This window comes from Trichechus manatus, unplaced genomic scaffold, assembly GCF_000243295.1.
Source record: "Trichechus manatus latirostris isolate Lorelei unplaced genomic scaffold, TriManLat1.0 scaffold00037, whole genome shotgun sequence".
Classification (NCBI taxonomy): Eukaryota; Metazoa; Chordata; class Mammalia; order Sirenia; family Trichechidae; genus Trichechus; species Trichechus manatus.
The window spans coordinates 7,642,286-7,652,068 of record NW_004443973.1 but is presented as its reverse complement, the minus strand read 5'-3'; positions in this window follow the sequence as shown (position 1 = coordinate 7,652,068).

The window sequence follows — 9,783 nt, the reverse complement described above, 5'->3', positions numbered from 1 at the left end:
GTGGAAAGGAGGAGTGTGCTGTCACAGTATAGGGAGAGCAATTAGGGTCACATAACAATGTATGTATAAATTTTTGTATGAGAAACTAACTTGAACTGTAAACTTTCACTTACAGCACAATAAAAAAAAAATGAGGGGAAATGACTTTGTGATCTCTAGGGTCCATTTTAAAATTCTGCAATCATTTTATAAATGTCACTAACAATTTCAAACAAACTTTAGAATTCCAGAAATGGAAATGTCAACTGAATAATGTGTAGCAGACACCATGTCGAAGTCCTGTCATGATGATTCTTGAAAAATTAGCCTTCTTGGTTTTGTTAGTGATGCAGGAAGGCAAAGTACCCCACTAAGACTTCCTTTAACAACTTAAAAGTCTTTATCAGAAGGCAACCGCAAACAGACTGAAGTATACTGTATGGAAAATGGAATATGGGTATTTAGTATCAATTTTTGTCAGAAAAGTACAGTTGCCTCATACCTTAATTAACTGAAATATTTAAGAGAATGAAATACATTTAGGTACAGTTTGCTAAAAGCCAACAGTACATTGACTAATTTATCTCTTGTTAAGACCACTGATGAACCAACCTAAAATATCAATTTCCTGGCTGTTTATGTTTAAACAACACCATTTACTAGGAGAAACTTGCAAATGAAGCACTTCCTCATTTAAGAGGAACATTGTGAAAATAACCCTTTAAAGAGCTCTCCGTGAATTCCTGAGCATGTTGGATAATGATTTTAGCTCCTGAGCTCCGGCATTTGATAGAAATGAGAAGGGCTAAAGGTACATATTTTTTCACTTATCCTTTTTCATTTGCTCTGTAGATTATCTTCATGACTCTGTCTTAGTCTGCTCATGATTACTTTGAGAAAGTAAGCTTTTCTCCATGTATTTTTTTAACATAGCTTTTAAAAATTTTTATTTATCAAGCTATAACTTACGAACAACAAAACACAAAAATCTTAAGTGTACAGCCCAATGAATTTTTATATATGTATAAAACCCAAACGTGTTGCTGTCGATTCGATTCCAAATCATAGCAACCCTATAGGGCAGAGTAGAACTGCCCCCATAGGGTTTCCAAGGAGTGGCTGATGGATTCGAACTGCTGACCTTTTGGTTAGCAGCCAAGCTGTTAACCACTGCACCACCAGAGCTCCTATATATGTATACATCACATTATAAGGAGCCCTGGTGGCGCAGTGGTCAAAGCACTGGGCTGCTAACTAAAGGTTGGCAGTTTGAATGCACCAGCCACTCCTCAGGAGAAATATGTGGCGGGAGAAAGATGTGGCAGTCTACTTCCGTAAAGATTTACAGCCTGTGAAACCCTGTGGGGACATTCTACTCTATCCTATAGGGTCGCTAAGAGTCAGAATTGACTCAACAGCAGTGGGTTTGGTTTTTTTGGTTATACACCATGTTAACCACGGCCTAGGTGGAGCTATAGAACATTTCATCACCATGAGAGTCCCTTCGTGCACCTTTCTAATCAGTAACACCCATCCCACTGAAGTAAGCAGTATTCTGGTTTCTGTTTCTGAAGACTAGTTTTGTCTGTCCTTAAAATTCATTAAATGGAATCACATATTATGTACTCCTTTGTGTCTGGCTTTTTTACACCTAATGTAACATTTCTTAGATTCATCTATGTTGTGTGGGTATCAGTAGCTTACTCCTTTGTATTGTTGAATGTTGGGATATACAACAGTTCATTTATCCATTAACCTGTTGATGGACATTTGGGTTGTTTCCAGGGTTGGGCTATTATGAGTAAAGCTGCGATAAACATTCTTGTACAGGTCTTCTTGTGGACATATGCACTTGATTCTTTTGAGTGTGTTCCCAGAGGTAGAATTGGTCTTAGAGTACGTTTAAGTTTCTATGTATTTTTATTACATTGTCTGAGCATTGCCATGCTGAATATATATTGTCTTTTCTAGTTACGTGTGATTGAGATCTGTGGGCATTCTCATAGTAATCTCCCAGATCCAGCATCTAGGCAATTACTAGACAGAACCAAACCAAAAATAGCCAAATCTGTTGCTATCACGTTAACTCCTATTCATGGCGACCCCATGTGGTACAGAATAAAACATCTTTACAGAAGCAGATCTCTAGGCCTTTCTTTCGTGGTGCTGCTGGGTAGGTTTGAACTGCCAACCTTAAGGTTAGTAGATGAGCGCAAACTATTTGTGCTATCCAGGGGCCTCTTTTCTTCCAAAAAGAGCAGTCAGCAACTTTTCAGCAGCCACCTGTTCACATACAGAGGGTGGGTGCATCTTTCACATTCTTCACAGGTGCAGGGGAAATCTTGCCCTTTACTGTCAGTGAGATTGCTCTCCAGGGACCAGGTGATATTTCAAAACTCAGATTTTCTAGCAGGAAATGCATCAAAAAACAAATCTCAGTTTGTGCGAATCCTTGGTAAGGCCAACCTGACATCTCATTTGATCACTCTGGGTTCAGCAGAATTTGATAACCCATCAGGTCTAAGACTTGCCTGTTTCCCTGAATCAAGCAGTAGTTTTCAGCCTCAGGAAGTCTCAGTCATTTAAAAACTCATCTCCCTCTGTTCAGATAATCATCTTTCCTCTGATTTACAGTGTCTAGCCTTCAGGTGTTGAAGAGGTGGTCTTCATTTAGCCAGACAGCAATAATCCCAGAAAGCATATCTCTACAGCTCTGTCACCCTCCCCCATTACCCACCACCAAAGCCAGCCAGATCCTTGCTCCCTGCAGCTGTGAATCTCTAATATGCCTTGGGTCATATCTGTGTCGTTGATAGCAAACCCTTATAACTCTGCCCCCAAAAGGGAAAGAAAAATACCTACAGGGATCAAGGAGAGTGTCTCCTCACACAAATCTTTTTTCTGATAAGAGGTGACCCATAGCCAGAACTGAGATTTATATGCGCATTTTGATATAAATCTGCATCTGTAATTATGAGTCAAAACGATCTTTATAGGCTGCACTAAATTGGTGAAGAAGAGTTACTGTTATTGACAAAGCATTGACCTGAACGTTAGTGGAGGAGGAGCTAATTTTTCCCCCCCTGAGGAGTGGGACTTCTTTTCTAGTTGTGAATCACTTTGAGCCGTGGCCTTTGTTAAGTATCTTTTCACATCTCACAAGCACATCCTGTATCTTCACATAATTACAGATGTATGAGGATTTCAAAACATATGCTAGAGGCTTTTTTGATCCTTTCAAAGACAGTGATCAGGGTTTGCAGGATGAAAGAAGAGGCTGATCTACATTTTGTGAAAGCAAGTTGTCTGTGAGACAGGCTCCCATGTCTGAAAGAACGATGTCTATTTTTAGCTGGGCATGCTGGGATTCGAGTGTGGATCTACCATTAGCATTAACAGAGCACTGTGCAGCTGACTACTGTGTAGGCAGCCCAGAAAATGTACTCTTTAGAGCAATGGAAAGTTAAAGTGAGCTTTAAATCACAGCCTTATCATACTTGCATGTTATTGGCAAGTCTGCCTAAAAATAGAATCTCATTACTTTAATTCTACAGTATTCTTAGGTTAGCCAACCTTTATTATTAATAACTGCATTTCACATTTATATAGCACTGTCTGCTCAAGAGAACTTCACAGATTATACACATAAAACTTTCCTACCTTAATGTAACAAGCTCTGGGTTAAGAGGGCAGAAGGTAGGTGGTTAAGTAGTGACTCTTACTCTCTATCCAAGGAAGAAGGCTAAGAAAATGTCGCCAGGTGGTTTTAGACAAAGTAACTCTTGAAATTTGAGCCATTTGCCCAAGCAGTATTTTAATTCTCTGAAGATATGTTATAGTTTTCACCGATAATTTGTAAGGCCCTAGGAACAGTCACAGTAACACAAGGAGTAATAGGCTGCTCCCAGGGTACACTTTGTGTCTATCTATTCAGGAAGGTCTTAACTGACTTTTGGAAACAACAACAAAAATGCATACCCTTTCTCACTGCTCAACTGACCAAGTGGCTCTGAGGTGTGTTTCTGTGGGCCTTGGAAACCTAAAATCCAGCTACTTAGAATGGAAGACAGATGGAACCTTATCAGCCACCTTTGGGCTTGTATCAATTTCTTACCAAGGTTTTGTGGGGCAGTTAGTAGAGTTAGTAGCCATGTGTTCTAAATAACTACTGTGTGGGTGTGCCTTCTGAGCGTAGAGCAGTGTCATAGGCAAGATTCTAGTTCAACAATGTAGCTCAATAACCATGTGTGTCTGCGTGTGTGTGTGTGTGTGTGTAAGAAAGAGACAGAGAGTTGTGTGGTGGCAGTAGGTATTCAGACAGCCCACAGTTCAGTAGAACAAACACAGGAATGGAATACTAATCTCTGTAGACATAGCACATTTTAATATAGGCACCTGTCATCGAAAGAATTGGTGTAAGCCAGGACTTCCACAATAACAGACGTTTATTAAGTCAAACACTCTTCTAAGAACTGGGCATGAAAACATTGAATAAGACACAGTCTCTACCCTCCAGCTTCCTCTCTTGCTTGCAGCCTAGTGGGCAAATCGATAAGTAAAAGGGAATTTCAATCAGCCGGAGCAGCACTTTGATGGGAACAAAGCACACAGGTGTATCTAAGAGTCCAGAGGAGAGGAACATGGCCAGGTTTTGGGTGGTCAAGCAGTGTTCCTGGAAGAGGTGGCATTAAGGTCATCAAGCCAGGGAGGAAGGAGAGAAAAACCCTAAAGGCAGAGGAATCAGCAGATGCATACCCTCAAGGCAAGAAAGAAAACTGAACAATCCTAAAACTGAAAGTGGGTCAGAAAGGCTGGAGTGCATCTGGTAGAAGGCAAGTAGTGGCCAATGAGGGAAGGAGCCAAATCCTGAAGAGCTGCATGAGCCACACTTGAACTTGGCTGAGTAAAGAAACTTGGACTTTATCCTGAGAGCAATGTGGACTCACAAAGTAGTATTTTAATGGAATAGGAGTAAGTTTTCTATTTTGAAATACAGCAGGTAAGATATTTCAGCTTACTGTCTCATAGTTGTACTTCTGAAGCTAGCCTGCACTTTCTGTTTCCGCCTTATACTTCCCTTTCCATACCTCTGTACAGACTGTCCCAGGCTAACACATGTCAGTACTGAATCAGAGTAAGCACGCTGGGTCTTCCTGTGAACTCGGAAATAAAATCAATAGAAAGACCTCCAAGATGCCGGCTGGTACTGGGGCATATTCAATACTCCCAGCTGTTTCTGCGACACTGGAGTCTCAGAGGTAAATTCTACAAAACTTCAGAGTCTTGTGTTCTTTTGATGGTCCGAGGCATGGGAAGAGGGAATGGCACAAAAAAGTCATTTCTCTTGCATTGACCATGATAAATTTGCTTGTTCAAGAAAGAAAAGGTGAACTGAAAAGCCCATGTGTCTGATCTGGACAGGGATGTATATGTGTTTGTGTTTCAGAGCTGCAGAACCACTTCATGAAAGACCCGTTTATCTGTACTGTTAAGTGCTATCATGCCGCCTGACAACATTTGCAGTGCGTTGGCTGCTTCCACCCTACAAAACTTCAAGGGGACTTGCTGACCCAATGGATCACAGATCATGGTGGCAAAAACACTTCTGAAGGCTTCTAGGAAAAAACCCAGAAAACCTGTTGCTGTTGAGTCGATTCCTCTCATAGCAACCCTATAAGACAGAGTAGAACTACCCCATAGGGTTTCCAAGGCTGTAATCTTTATGGAAGCAGACTGCCACATCTTTCTCCCATGGAGTGGCTGTTTGCCTTTCATCAGTTAGCAGCCAAGCGCTTAACCACTTTACCACCAGGGCTCCCAGGAACGGAACAGTTCAATTTTGTTTCATCTTTCTCCCTTTCGTCCAAGAATTCCCCTGTGCAGCCCATGCCTGGTACTGCCCTCTACCTTGATTGCTCAACTTTGCCTTGGCTGCCATGGTCCCAGAATTTAATCTTATTTTTACCTTCCTCCACTGTTCATAATTATAGAACAATCAGTTCCAGGGAGCACTGCCCTGCTCCGAGTAAGCAGGAACAATAGACCTGCTACAGATTAAAGACTAGATAACAACTCCTGAGAAACCATCACTTTGTTCTTGGGATAATTTTGGTTGCAATGGACACTATCCCCCTGGTTGACCTAAGGAGCATACCCAAAACTTCTCTGAAGGGAAGAGTGGTTCCAGTGCTACTGCCATGTTTGCTATATAATATAAGTTATTTTTATGAAGAGATTCTTTTGAAATTACCTGGTTCCTCCCAGAACCAACAAATAGTGTTGTTTTGTTTGGTTGGGAGTATGGGTATATATTTAATTATTGTGTCCTCCAACAGGCACTTATATCGTTATTCACAGACTACTATCTTTTAGCAAAAATTTTTGAATTGGAGATTTTCTGCAAGAGAAAAGAACTTAAACCTATGCTTAGAGTTTGGTGAAACTATATACATACAGTGCATTGTAAATTGGCAGACATTTTTAGAAAGCAATTTAGCAATATATATCAAGATCCATAAAATGCTTACCGCCTTCAACCCAGTCATCTCTCTCACTTCTGGGAATCTTTCCTAAGGAAATCATCTAGAATGTAGGGAAAAAAATGAAGATAAAAATGTTAACCACAGTATTAAGGTATTTTAAAATGGACCCACCCATTGCCGTCAAGTTGATTCTGACTCATAGTGACCCTACAGGACAGAGTAGAACTGCCCCATAGAGTTTCCCAAGAGTGGCTGGTGGCTTCAAACTCTGAGCTGCTGTTTAGCAGGAGAGCTCTTAATCATTGCGCAGCCAGGGCTCCTTAAAATGGGAATAACCTGAATATCTACCAACAGATTAAATTTATACTGCTACTTCCAATCAATAGAATATTAGCCACTCAATTCTGAAGGTCCATTGGGAACTTTCAGAAGGATTCTGCAATGGTATTAACCCAGAAGGAAGTTTCAAAAGAACAAACTTGATGGACTCTTTCTAATGCAGCTTCCTTTTGAAAGGGAATACTTTCAAAATGGCTAGACAATTTTGCTATTCAAACACTGCCCCTGATGAGTGGATGGGTCTTTGAGTATGGCTACCAAATCCCAGTAGCACAGGTAGGACAACCTCATTCTTCCTGGTAAATGATTAGAGTAAACACTGTTTACGGCAGGGTATGGGCTATATTATTAGTCAATTTACATGTATGATTTTATTTTATCCCCTTAAAAATCCCCTGAGGTATTGTTACCCATATTACAGATAAGGAAACTGGGTTCCAAAGTAGCATAACTGATCTGCATGACTTTAAAGCCTAGTCATAAAATTGTCTTTAGAATTAGATGAGATCATGGGCATCTAGCTATAGTAACTGCTCAGTAAATAGAAGCTGTTATTTTTACCAACCACTATGCAACATTGCCTCTAGCAATGCTAAACAATCCACTTTTTAGGTCTTTTTTTCATACGAAACAGAAACAATTGATGCTATGTAGACAAGTTCAAGAATAATTTTGACCAACACCTTTAGCCAGCCTTTTAATAATTAAGACTGTTTTCACTTTAGTGCCAATTCCTTGTCAAGTTAAAGGGAAAGGGAAACATAGGTTTTTGTTAATGGGGTCTGTTACGATTTAATTTTTTTCCCCCAAACCTATGTTGAAGTCCTAACTCCTAGTACCTGAGAACATGGTCTTGTTTGGAAATAGGGTCTTTGAAGATATTATTAGCTAAGTTAATATGAGGTCATACTAGAGTAAAGTGGGTCGTAATCCAATATGAGTGGTGTCCTTATAAAGAGAGAAGAGACACAGACACGGATGGAAGATGGCCACGTGAAGAAGGAGTCAGAATTTGGAGCTGTGCATCTACAAGCCAAGGAACGCCAAGGACGGCCAGGAACCACCAGAAGCTCGGAAGAGGCAAGGAACGATGTTTCCCAGAGCCTTCTGAGAGATCATGGCCCTGCTGACACCTTGATCTCTGACTTCTATCCTAAAGAACTGTGACACAAAAAAAGTCTGTCGTTTTAAGTCACCCAATCTGTGGCACTTTGTTATGGCAGCCATAGGAAACCAATACAGAGTACTTCACTGTTTGCTGTCAGAGAGGCTTCTGCAATGGTGGACTTAGCATTAATGAGCCAGATGATGACACTTCAGCAATCGGGAGAAAGGGAGAGAGAAGGTTTGAGAACATGGAAGAGCATCAGTATATTTGGCTTTGAGAAAATATTCTTTTTTTTATTGTGCTTTAAGTGAAAATTTACAGTTCAAGTTAGTTTCTCATAAAAAAAATTTATGCACACATTGTTATGTGACCCTAGTTGCTCTCCCTATAATGTGACAGCACACTCCTCTTTTCCATCTTAGATTTCCCGTGTCCATTAAACCAGCTCCTGTCCCTTTTTATCTTCTTATCTTGCCTCTGGACAGGAGCTGCCCATTTAGTCTCATGTATCTACTTGATCCAAGAAGCACTTTCTTCATGAGTATCATTTTATGTCTTATAGTCCAGTCTAAAATTTCTCTGATGAGTTGGCTTTGGAAACGGTTTCAATTCTGGACTAACAGAGAGTCCTTAGGCCATGTCTTCCAGGGTCCCTCCAGTCTCAGTCAGACCATTATGTCTGGTCTTCTTACTAGAATTTGAATTCTGCACCCCACTCTTCTCCTGCTCCATCAGGGACTCTGTGTTGTGTTCCCTGTCAGGGCAGTCATTGGTGGTAGCCGGGCACCATCAAGTTCTTCTGGTCTCAGGCTGATGAAGTCCCTGGTTTATGTGGCCCTTTCTGTCTCTTGGGCTAATATTTTCCTTGTGTCTTTGGTGTTCTTCATTCTCCTTTGCTCCAGGTGGTTTGGGACCAATTGCTGCATCTTAGATGGCCACTCGCTAGCTTTTAAGACCCCAGACACCACTCACCAAAGTGGGATGCAGAACATTTTCTTAATAAACTTTGTTATGCCAATTGACCTAGCTATCCCCTGAAACCATGGTCCCCAAACCCCGGCCCCTGTTACTGTGTCCCTCGAAGTGTTTGGTTGTATTCAGGAAACTTCTTAGCTTTTGGTTTAGTCCAGTTGTACTGACTTCCCCAGTATTGTGTATTGTCCTTCCTTTCACCTAGGATAATTCGTATCTACCATCTAGTTAGTGAATACCCCTCTCCTTCCTTCCCTACCCTCGTAACCATCAAAGAATGTTTTCTTCTGTGTTTAAACCTTTTCTTGAGTTCTTATAATAATGGTCTCAAACAATACTTGTCCTTTTGCAACTGACTAATTGCACTCAGAGTAATGCCTCCCAGATTCATCCATGTTATGAGATGTTTCACAGATTTATCTTTGTTCTTTATCATTGTGTAGTATTCCTTTGTGTGACTATACCATAATTTGTTTATCCGTTTGTCCATTGATGGGCACCTAGGTTGTTTCCATCTTTTTGCTATTGTGAACAGTGCTGCAGTGAACATGGATGTGCATATATCTATTCGTGTGACAGCTCTTATTTCTCTAGGATATAGTCTAAGGAGTGGGATTGCTGGATCATATGATACTTCTATTTCTAGCTTTTAAAGAAGGACCAAATCGATTTCCAAAGTGGTTGTACCATTGTACCATTTTACATTCCCTCCAGGAGTGTATGTGTTCCAGTCTCTCCACAATTTCTCGAACATTTATTATTTTGTGTTTTTGGATTAATGTTAGCCTTGTTTGGGTGAGATGGTATCTTGTTGTAGTTTTGATTTGTATTTCTCTAATGGCTAATGATCGTGAGCATTTCCTCATGTATCTGGTAGCTACATGAATGTCTTCTTTGGTGAAA